This window comes from Solanum pennellii, chromosome 10, assembly GCF_001406875.1.
Source record: "Solanum pennellii chromosome 10, SPENNV200".
Taxonomy (NCBI): Eukaryota; Viridiplantae; Streptophyta; class Magnoliopsida; order Solanales; family Solanaceae; genus Solanum; species Solanum pennellii.
The window spans coordinates 17710920-17723824 of record NC_028646.1 but is presented as its reverse complement, the minus strand read 5'-3'; positions in this window follow the sequence as shown (position 1 = coordinate 17723824).

Here is a 12905-nt window from a genome sequence, read left to right as displayed (position 1 = left end):
AGAAGATGCCTATTTCCCATATGTTATGCATGTATTAAATGACACTATGTTATGCATATAATGAAAGGTCAGTATTGCATGAAAAAGGAAATTTCGATAAATTTGCATGTTGCTCAGGTTGTTGTGAATCCTTCTGTGATAAATGTGTACTTTGGGTTCATTAGATAGCTTAATGATCATACTTCATGTCACTTATATTATGTGGTGATTTGGTCTCACTATGAGAAATGGAGCCTCCTTTAAATATGAAAAGATGAGTCTCTTTTATAAACCTATGTGACTTTTTGAATTTGGGGAGTGTCACTAATATACCGTGGTTTCACGGTATTTTTAATACTTTTTCCTAAAGTTTAGTGTGTGTCCAAAAGTCTTTTTGTATTGACTTTTAAGTAAGTTTCTCTTTATTTGCAGGAAATCTGTCTAAAGATTAACGCTGATGTTTTTGAGTGAGAAATGCAGAAAAGTTACCACCTACGGAGCTTGTGACGGTCCGTAGATGGCATCGTAGTGAAGCTGCTGAAGGAAGATGGGGAAGTCTGACCTAAGTGTGGTATTACGAAGTTCGTGACGGACCGTCATAGACACGACGGTCCGTCCTGTAGTCCCAGTACCCAATTTCCAAGAAGTTTAAGTGTTATGGAACGCAGACCCTCGACGTATCGTCGTGCTTCGAACGGTCCGTCATACCTGTTCGTCGAGGATAATGAAGAAAGCAGCAGAAGGATTTTTCAAGTATAGGATGACGGAGGCCATCACGGCCCGTCGTGACCACGACGGCCCGTCACCAGGTCTCTCGACCCAGCCGTATTTTGACAGATCTTCAGCAATTAGAGTACTTCTTTTATTAGGTTTTTGTTTTTTATAAATGGTTCGAAAAACCTCTTTTTTGGGGTTACATTCTCTTATGTTATACTTTTTGTGAGTAGACTCTTTGTTATTAGATATTTTGATTGTTAGACTTTTGAAGAATCTTTTGTCCTTAATTAATTTTAGTAATTGAAACACTTTTTCTACAATTGATTGTTGGTGCGTTTGTTGACTAATCAAGTGAACTTCTAGATTTTATACTTTCTCATTGAAGTAAATACATGAATTCTTATACTACATATATGAATTTTGTGATTATGACTATGGGTAACTAAACTCCATCGGTAGGGTTGTGGGAACCATGAGTGAATAATGAGGTAAAATATAACTAAAATAATAATTCTAGAATAGTGTCTTGCATGTATTGATAATTCTTTCGTTTAGAAGTCTTTTTAACGGATGACAAACGTTAGAACTCGCCTTAATGCTACTTGCCGGACCAAAGAGGTAGATAATAGTAAAAGAATTATCAACATAGATTTAGTGTATACTATCTAATAGGCTAGTATTGATTGGTACGAGGTAATAACTTAGTCAAATATCGAATACAATGCTTATTAAAAAGGTAAAGGTAAGGGTTAGTATAGCAACATACGTAGCCAGACGAAGGTTCGGAGTTAAATTTTCTAGATGCCGGACCAAGGATTTAGAAATACATAACTTATCACAAAGCATGTAAGATACTAGGAAAAAATTGTTATAGTTAGAATTATTAAGTTAGGAACCTGTGGGGAACACTTAAACTCCAAGGTTTGATTATGTTAGTTTGTTACTTTAATTTAGTTAGTTATCTTCCTTAATTTAGACATAAAAACCCCCCTTTTATTGTCTTTTGTTTTCTAAATAAATAATTCACTAAATAATTGTAATAATAGATTAAAGTTAAGTCTGAACTATTTTCCTCGTGGGAACGATCCCAACCTCACTAGTTGGGTTCTTTACTTGATACGACTACTTTACTTCTTATTTGAGAAGTAAGTTTGAGCGTATCAAATTTTGGCGCCGCTGCCGGGGAAAGTAGCTATTAGATTAACTTAAACTTATTACTAAAGTTTAGTCATTATTTTCTTGATTTTACTTTTCTATTGTATTTGATTCTTGCAGAACTATCTTTCTTGTATGCCAAATACACGGAGAGGAGGAGAGCCCTTGTTTCCCTACGACCATGAATTAGAGTGTACACAATGATGATCCAAACTAGAATATCCCAACTCTGGTTGATGTTCATGGTCAGTTATTACCCGATGATCCGGGTGAAAATTATCAATGGGGACAACATCCCTCTCCACTTCCTCAAGAATACTACAGAGGCTATGATAATATAGCAGACTCTGATGGGCCACTTGTCTTGCCCCCTCTACCACAAGGCCACACCTTTGTGGTAACTAGTAGTCTGATGCAAATGCTCACTGCCAGAGGTTTGTTTTCAGGCTACCTTCTGAGAATCCACATGCCCATATAGCTAAGGTAAGGGCATTGTGTAAAAGCTTTGTAGGGAGGCCTGATTTTGATTTGGATATAATAGGGCTAAGAGTCTTTCCTCTCTGACTGACGGGAGAGGCTGCTATATTGTTTACTGAGCTCCCTTACAACTATATTTTCACTTCGAACCAACTAAGTGACGTTTTCTTAGCACGTTACTACCGGGTCTACAAGAAACTAAACCACAAAGACAGAGTGAACAACTTTGTTGCATTACCAGGAGATTCAGTTAGTAGTTATAGGGATATATTCACCTCTTTTTTGAGAAGTGTCCCCAATCACCGCACAGATGATGAGTCACTGAAGGAATACTTCTATCGGGGACAGGATGATAATAATAAAGTGGTATTGGATACAATAGAGAGTTGTCCTTATGGGGAGTGTCCTTATGCCGAGATTGCCAAAAAGTTAGAGAAAATATCTTGGAATAATAAAGCTTGGAGTACTAGGAAGTCAGATATTGGGAGAAATACCTTCGCAGTGCAATCCACTCACAACCCAGCAACAGATGAGATTCGTGAAGAGATGGTTCAGATAAGAACTGAGCTTGGCTTGGTATTAAAACATGTCACTTCGGGTGCAGAAAAGATCAATGCGGTTAACTACTTGTCTAAACCACCACCACCAAATGATGAATGCTATTATGAGGACGATTCCTATACGGTAAATGAGCAGACAGGGGGTTTTCCACCGAGTGCCCAAGGCTCTAATAAGGAGAATTGGTGTCAAGGTCAAGGAAACAAAGGTCGGATCTATTGTAACAATAACCGTGAGGGTCGTTATGTTAGAGATGGAAATTACAACCGCGACAATGACTTTAATAGGGGTAATTATGGTACTAGAAATGATAGGAATGGGCCCTATGTTGCTCTACAAAATTGTGAAGTTACTCCTAGGATGTTGGAGGTAGTATGGCGCGAGTTGAGGATATGTTGCACAAAATAATGAGGAGGTTCGATGCAAGTGATGAGCACACTAAAGAGTTGAGGTGTGATTTAGCGGGTATTGGGCAGAAAGTCTATACACATGCAATAACGATTAAGCAGCTTGAGTTACAATTGGCCCAATTATCGGCGACTGTGAACACACAGCAACCAGGCTCTCTTTCTAGCAACACTATCCAAAATCTAAAAAATGATCGACATTGTATGGCAATCACTACTCGCGGTGGTAAGCAAACCATTGACCCACCTATGTCATATAATGAGAAAAAGGTGACAAAAGGAAATGATAAAGTGGTAGAGGTTCATGGTGATGTAGATGATAACACTAGAAAAGATGCTGAAGTGCCTAAAAAGGTAACTCCCATGCCTAGACCACCACCCCATTTCCTCAAAGATTAGTGGAAAAGACCGAGGATGGTAAATATTGGCATTTTATCACAATTTTGAAGCACCTTTCTATCAATGTTCCTTTGGTAGAAGCTTTAGAACAAATGCCCGGTTATGCCAAGTTTATGAAAGATCTGGTTACAAAGAAAAGATCGGTCACTTATGAGGATGATGATAGAATACAGCATTGTAGTGCTATTGCTACAAGATCTCTGGTACAAAGAAAGAAGATCCGGGTGCGTTCACTATTCCTTGTACAATCGGGTTTTACATTTTGCGAAAGCATTATGTGATCGAGGGGCAAGCATAAATCTCATGCCCCTCCCGATTTACAAGAAGTTGGGTTTGGGTGATCCAAAGCCCACTGCGATGCGGCTACTGATGGCCGATCGAAGAGTAAAAAGGCCTATAGGGATACTCGACGATGTGCTAGTAATACTGTAGTTGTTCATATTTCTGATAGATTTTCTTATTCTTGATTGTGAAGTCAATTTTTTAGTGCCCATTATTCTTGGGAGGCCATTCCTTGGTACGGGAAGAGACTTAGTTGATATTGAATAGGGGAAGATGAAATTTCAGTTGAACAATGAAGAAGTGACCTTCAACATTTGTAGGTCCATGAGGTAGAGTGGTGATCTCCAATCTGTATATGCTATATCCTACAAAGTTGGTGAGTCATCTTACACACAAATAGAAGAACGTCTAGGTGTAGAAGCATTAGCGGCAGTAATAATAAATTTGGATAACGATTGCATTGAATAGTATGAGTCATTATTCGTGGCTCTTGATCGAGGAGATGTTCGGTTTAAATCGAAGAAATATGTGTTAGACATGAAAAATCGCGAGTCTCCACCCGCGAAACAATCAATAGAGGAGGCTCCAAAGTTACAACTAAAAGCTCTCCTACCTCATCTCGGGTATGAATTCTTAGGAAATGGTGACACATTGCCGGTAATAATTGCATCAAATCTGAACGAACAACAAGTTGATAGCTTGGTGAAAGTGCTAAAAAGGTCAAAAGAGCTATTGGGTGGACTATTGCAGACATTATTGGGATCCCTCCTTATATTTGTTCTTATAAAATCCAACTCATGCCCAATCATAAGCCAAGTATTGAGCAATAGAGACGCTTAAATCCACCTATGCAAGAGGTCGTGAAGAAGGAAATCATTAGGTTGTTGGATGCAAGAGTAATCTATCTGATCGCCGATAGTATTTCGGTATGCCCTTTTCAGTGTGTACCTAAGAAAGAGGGAATGACTGTGGTCCCCAATGAGAAAAATGAACTTGTTCCAATGAGACCGGTTACTGGATGAAGGTTGTGTATTGATAACCGTAAATTAAATGAATGGACTGAAAAAGACCATTTTCCTATGAACTTCATGGATCAGATGTTGGAAAGACTTGCTGGAAAAGGGTGGTAATGTTTTTTTGATGGATATTCGGGGTATAATAAGATTTCTATTGCACCAGAAGATCAAGAGAAAACCACCTTTAATTGTCCATATGGGGCCTTTGGGTTCAAGAGAATGTCGTTTGGGTTGTGCAATGAACCCGCCATATTTTGGAGATGTATGATGTCGATATTCTCCGACATGGTTGAAGATACTATAGAAGTTTTTATGGATGATTTTTCTGTGGTTGGTGAATAATTTGAGAGGTGTTTGAACAATTTATTTGAGGTCCTTAAGAGATGTGAAGACTGCAATTTAGTACTAAATTGGGAAAAATGCCACTTCATGGTGAAAGAAGGTATTGTTTTGGGTCATCGCATTTCAGAAAAGGGCATAGAGGTTGATCGAGCTAAAGTTGAGGTAATAGAGAGACTTCCCCCACCTATCTCTGTAAAAGATGTCTGAAGCTTTCTACGGCATGCAGGTTTTTACCGGAGATTCATCAAAGATTTTTCAAAAATTGCACATCCGTTGTGCAAACTGCTGGAGAAAGATTGTAATTTTTTTTTGATGAATCCTTTCTTAAAGCATTCGGCGAGCTAAAAGAAAAATTGGTCTCTACACATATCATTATTTCTCTGGATTGGAACAATCCATTTGAGGTGATGTGCGATGCTAGTAGGATTGCTCTTGGTGTAGTATTGTGATAAAGAAAGAACAATATCCTTCACCCCATTTACTATGCTAGTAAAGCCATAAATGAAGCTCAGAAGATCTACACATTGAATGAGCAAGAACTCCTTGCAGTAGTTTTCTCTTTTGAAAAATTTTGCTCCAATTTTCTAGGTACTATAGTTATAGTGCATACTGAACATTCAACATTGAGATATTTGATGGCAAAGAAGGATGTAAAACCGAGATTTATTTTTTGTGTATTACTGCTACAAGAATTTGACTTTGATGTGAGGGATAGAAAAGGGAACGAAAATCAAGTTACCGATCACTTGTCCCGTCTAGAAGATGAAGCAATGAGAAAGTTAGGGGATAAGACTTATATTGATGATACTTTCCCCAATAAGCATGTATTGGCTGCCTCACAGGACTTGATTCCATGGTTCGCAGATTTCGGGAACTATCTAGCTAGTGATATTATTCCATCGGAGTTTTTCTTTCATCAATGAAATAAGTTCATGTACGATGTGAAGAAGTTCGTTTGGGATGAACCATACTTATATAGGAGTTGTGCCGACGGGCTTATTCGGTGTTGTGTACCAGAATATGAGATGTTGAGTGTTTTAGAGGCATGTCATTGCTAACCCGTTTGTGGACATCATAGTGGTATCCGAACTGCTCATAACATATTACAATGTGGTTACTACTGGCTAACTCTTAATCAAGATGCTCATGAGTTTGCTAAAGCATGCGATAGATGCCAAAGAGATGGCGGCATTTCAAGAAAGCAAGAGCTCCCTCTAAACCCCATTCTTGTGATTGAGTTATTTTATGTTTGGGGTATTGACTTTATGGGTCCTTTTGTGATATCTCATGGAATGAAGTATAATTTAGTAGCGGTTGATTATGTATCTAAATGGGTGGAAGCTATCCCCCTCGCAAACAATGAAGGGAAGAGTGTCATGCGTTCTTATGAAAGAATATATTCTCTCGTTTTGGTACCGCAAGAGCAATTATTAGTGATGGGGGCTCCTACGTTTGCAACAGATTGTTCAAGGGATTATTGAAGAAACATGGGGTTCGCCATAATGTGGCAAATCCTTAACATCCTCAAACAAGTGGAAAACTTGAAGTGTCAAACAGGGAGATCAAACAGATATTGTAAAAAACAGTGAACGCTAGTAGAACGGATTGGTCAAGGAGGCTTGATGATGCTTTTTGGGCCTACCGAACAGCGTATAAGACTCCCATAGGTATTTTCCCATACCAACTTGTATATGGGAAAGCTTGTCATCTTCCGGTTGAATTAGAGCATAAAGCCATGTTTGGTACGAAGAAGTTGAAAATGGATTGGAATGAAGCTACAGAACAACGGTTAACTGGGTTGAATGAACTCGATGAATCTCCTGAAAGCTTATGAAAGCTCAGCCCTTTACAAAGAAAAGATAAAGAAGTACCATGACCTAAAAATTGAAAATCGAGAGTTTATGGTTGGGGATTTGGTGCTTTTATTCAATTTTATCTTGCACTTGTTTCCGGGCAAGCTCAACTACAAATGGACTGGCCCTTACTTGGTTACCCAACTATTCCCTCATGGAGTAGTTGAGTAGGAAACCGAGGAGGGTGTGCGGTTCAAGGTGAATGGAAAACGCATAAAAATCTATTTTGGACATACTAAATCTGCGAATGAAGTAATCGAGTCATACCATCTTTATGAAGTCTGAGTAATCAACTGTCTTCAGTCGTGCCGCGACATTAAATCAGGCGCTGGTTGGGAGAAAACCCAATACTTATAGTTTTTCTTTCTTGTAATGGTATCATTTCTACTAATGGGTTTTAAAGTTTCAGGCGCATCACCAGGAAATTCTGCAGAAAATCACTCTGCAACAATCATTGACGGACACATCGACGGACCGTCACACATGCGACAGACCGTCGCATGAATTTATCGTGCCAGGTACGTCTTTAATTTTTTATCAAAACTAGGGCACACACGACAGAACCAATGATGGACCATCGCATCTGCGACGGACCGTCGTCGGGGACTCGTTGCATCATTAATGAGCTTACCCAACTCGACTCGGCTGGGGGTATTTTAAAAATTCTTAACATTTAAAAAACCCACCCCTTCATTTCACCCATTTCCTTCCCTCTTTCTCCCATTTCCCTCCCTTTCAAACTTCCAACTTCCTACCTCTCTTCTCTATCAACTTATCGCTTCCCCAAATTCCCTAATTTCGGATATCTCCTTTCTACTGGTCGGAGTCGGTTGCTGTGGTTCTGTTCTTGATCACAAAGTACCTCCCTTGCTTGTTTTTCTCCTCTTCTCAGGTATGTGTCTCTGATCTCTACCCATTTACATTGCATTTTTGTTTTTTAATTTTTATTAGCCTATTTCTTTTTTGTGGGTCTTCATTCTTTGATCCAAGTTTGTCTTACCTAGGTTTAGAATCCTCAAATTGCATTGTTAAAACTCTACAAATATGTGCTTTAGCATAGCAGTTTTCTAGGTATTTGGGTTAGAAACATGTAGGTTAACACTAAGAGTTCCATTTGAGTCATAGGGGATGATAGTGGAATCCCCAATTCTGTCACTGAATGACAGAACGAGACCCCGATGATGGAACGTCGTACCCAAGACCGACCTCCATAGGGTCTGTTCCAACACCCCACTGTTCGTCTCTAAGTGTCCACCAACAGATACATGCGATGGACCGTCGTTCCCACGATGGACCGTCCTGCACAACCATTCTGGTTGTCAGAGACCCTTTTCCTAAGGGTCTCTATCTTTTTCTAAGTGTCCTCTGACGGACATATAAGGCGGACCGTCATACCCTCGACGGTCCAACCTGCACAACCGTCATGACGGTCAGAGACCAATCTCCTGAGGGTCTCCATACTTTTTCTAAGTGTCCTCTGACGGACATCCACGACGGTCCGTCCCGCAGTACCGTCATGGTTGTCAGAGACCCTTGTGATAAGGGTCTCCCACATTTTCTAAGTGTCCTCTGACTAATATCTACGATGGACCGTCATACCCTTGATGGTCCGTCCTGCACAACCATCGTGACGGTCAGAGAGCCCTCTCCTAAAGGTCTACATACTTTTTTTAAGTACCCCACGACGAACATCGATGATGGACCATCATTATCACGACGGTCCGTCCTGCTTAGCCGTCATACTTGTCAGAGACTTTCCTTCAGGGCTCCCACATCAACATAGTTGAAGTAAGACATGACGGCCCCTATGACGGTCCGTCGTACTCACGACGAGCCGTCACCTGGTTCTTCGTGTTTCACTGTTACTGTAGAAAAGTCATTACAACTTAGCTTTTATATTTATTTTGTGTCGTTTTGCTCGTCTTGTTTGCTCCTTCTCGTACTAGTATTGATTCTTTACAGGTACTATCTCTAATGGCACCAAAACAAGATCAAGTTTATGCAAGTGGGCGTTCAATGTATGTCTTCTGTCTGCCCGACAGGTTATAGGATCTGATGATGAGCATGACCCTGAGTACGTGCCCCCAGGCACTGCCACTCTATCACGATCTGCACTTGCTACAAGAGCTATGCCCAAAAAGGTGGCGTCCGGCGTAGTCACTGCCTCTCAGTCGGATGAAGAGCGCACACTGATTGGCAAACCTTCAGGGTCATCTACACCTGAAGAAGGAGCGTTTGGCTCCTTAGGAGTTTCGCGGTCTAAGGAAACCTCCGGGTCCGCCGAAGTCCCTGCCCCCGCCACATCAGCACAGTCTGCCTCATTTGATGAGGCTGACCGTCCAGATTCCACTCCAGGCTCACCGCCTGGTGCTCTCACCCAGGTTGCTGACCATCCCAACCGATGGTGAGTCAACGGGAAATATCAAGTGTATTCCGACGCCAAGTTTCTAAATGATAAAGGCGTCATGACACAGACCCTTACACTGGAGAGACAGGTCCTTACGGGAAGCTTCCCCACCATGCCATAGATCCACAATCTCCTCACCAGACACCGGATAGATTTGATAGCTCGTTCTTTATGCCGTTATAGTGAGGAGTTGGTCCGAGAGTTCTACGCCTCTTAGGTAGCTACACTCAGATCAAAGATAAATAGGTTGGCTGCCCCCGCCAAACATGCCCCACTTGAGCATGTCCGAGTACGTAGCATTCAGTTTGACATCTCCCTACCCGCCATCCGCCGGTATCTATACGGCGAGGATGTTGATGCCAACAGGACCCCTCTAACCGCCGAGTTCTACTACCGGTGACAAATTGTAAAAGATGACCAATTCTTGCTAGAGCCATCGCTGAGAGAGACCACCAAGAGGTAGATGGCCCTGCACTTGTCTGTTGATGGAGAGGGTGCCGACTGGGTAACGGAGTCGAAGGGAGCCATCAAGAAGGTTAACTTGACCTTCACGACTTAGTTCTTATGGTTGATTGTCCGCCTCTACCTTTCCCCACGACCGTTGATAATATAGTCACATGGGATCGTGCAGTTCTGATGGCGGCGATGATAGCCGGGTTTGAGGTGGACTTCGCTTGGCTTCTAATAGTGGTCATGCACGAGAGGTCTTCCAACGTCACAACTACTTACCCTTTTTCGTGAGTGAAACTTTCCTTATGTAGGTCTGCAAGTGTGCCCATCTGGAAAAAATTAATCAGCTCAAGACTCCGCTAGGCACTGTTGATATCAGCCTCATTAGGGATGAGGCCAATGAGTTTGCTCCAGCAGAGGGCCCCGTCAAGAGTTGCCTCCCCTTGGTGAAAATCTGGCGGATATGGTAGCACATGCTCGAATGGCTACGCAGGCTGTGTCTGAAACCAGTGACACTACACCCGTCGAGTCTATCCCGGGTAGTAGCAATGTCCCTAGCTCCTCTCGCTCAGCCCCGTTCCCCGCTCTAGTCCCGCTTGCTAGAGTAAAGAAACTAGACGCACAGATGGCTACACTTCTGCATCACATCCAGCCTTGGATGCAGAGATCTATTGGTGAGGCAGAAGAGCGCTTGGATCTTAAAATTGTCTAGCACACTGAGCGGAAAATCGCTGAGGTTTATCAGCGCTTGGACGCTTTTGAGTCACGGGTGCTCGCCCGGCCAGCCCCTCAGGTGGACGTGTCCACCCTGCAAACTGCGGTTGAGAGTCTGCGAGCGGACAATGATATGATCCTAAAGGCTAGGGTGCCTTAGTCTGAGGCCCCTTCTGCAGAGCTTGCTAAGGACACAATGATGGCGGCCTTATTCGCCACTTATGAGATTCCATCACCTCCCCCTCGAGAGCATGCCAAGAGGCGCAAGGGTCGAGAGGAGGATGAGGCTAGAGCACGGAAGGAGCGCCATGAGATGAAGTCTGTGAGGAGAGAGTCGCTTGCTGATGAGGAGGTGCGTCGGATTAGGGCTGTAGAGTCAGCTGCTGGGGCATGTAGCTCTAGAGATGTGGCGATAGCGGGAGGCATCACTAATAGTGCTGTTGCTGATGAGGACACTATTGAAGGTGTACAGACTACAAAAGGTAGTGGTTTTCAGGGAACAGGACCCACCAGCTTGCTGATCGTCAGCGCTTTGATCCCCAGGTTTGCTTCACCTACCACTCTCGTACTTCAATTTTTTTATGCATTGGGGACAATTGCATATCTTTTTGTTGGGGGTGGGGTAAATGGAATGTGAGTGCGAGGGTGAAGTCTGAGTAGCCCAATTCACTATCATCTTTTGGGGCTTTCTTGCATGTGTTCTTATTCCCCAAGAGACTGATTATTTTTATTGTTTAACCGGCATGTCTATATCTTGTGTACATAGTTTAACTCTGAACATGATGGCTAAAATAATATCCTTATTTAATGAAAATGATGCATGACTAGGCATAGTAATTGATAAATGTGTGGATCTAAGCATGACATAGAGATACACCACTGCATGACCCTAAGTCTAAAATTCGAACTAACTGTCTGATAATCTGATAGAGTAATGAGATGTCAAGTGAGTGTGAGGAAGATTTGAATAGCACACTATTTGTACTGAGCTAGAACTTGCCAGGTTAGTCCTGTTAAAAGTAAGCTGTAATAAACAATTAGGAAAGGATCACAGGCCCTCGTTCAATACAGACAATTTTTAGCCTAAATAAATCAAAAAAGAACCGAATGAAATTAATCCCTCTTTGATCCAAATGATTTGAGCATAAAATAGACCTTTCTTTTTCACCCTAGCTGATCTTTTTTGGGAATAATGTGTTGGCCCTGGTCCCTCCTCGGACATGAGCACCTCAGCTTATGCCAAAAGCATAAGTTGAGGGTGGCTTAAGCAGTAAAAAACCATTTCGTGGTCCTGACCCAACTTTGGGTATTGTGTACTTTGACTCATGGCAAAGCAATGAGTTGAGGTTGACTCTTATGAGGAATGTTCTGGAAAGCGGGGTTAAAAGAACAAAGAAAGAGATAGAACAAAAGTAATATGACTCAAGAACCAGTTGAAAGAAAAGTGAAATAAAAAAAAAAAAAAAAATACAAGCAAGAAAAGAAGAGAGTCACTTACACAAATGAAGAAAGAAGGGAAAATAGCAAGGTGAAAGTGTATGTGAAATTGGGCGAAATAAAATTATAAAAAGTGGTATGTTTAGCCGATATGTCAAGGAGGGCAAAAAGTCACTAATGTATACCTAATTATACCCTGCCTGACTATGAGCCTATGTTTCAATCTAAGAATGTCCTATCGTGATCCTAAGAGTTGTATGGCGAACTTAAAGCAGTGAAAATAAGGGCAAGCTTATGGCAATATGTATCAATGAGTTAAGAATTTATTCTTAGAGTGAGTGTTGAAAAGAAATCATTTTACTCAAACTGAAATCATTGTGTGAAAAATGAGGATGTTGTTTTGAAGTGAGGACACTAGTTGCAATATCGGAAATATTAGCACCTCCATGAGAAATTGAAGAGTATAGGTGTCAGTGCGTGGTGAGTCTGTGTCATGGTCTGATTCCACATAATTCAAGCCTAATATTTATAACATGCATAAACATGATGACGCTGATCGGCATTCATAGCAAAATGATTGCGAAAGCTAAAACATGGATACTATTGCACAAAGATTTTGTAGTGAGTCATAGTGTGTCGCTTGAGGACAAACAACGATTTTAAGTTGAGGGTGTTGATATACCGTGGTTTCACGGTTTTTCAATACTTTTTC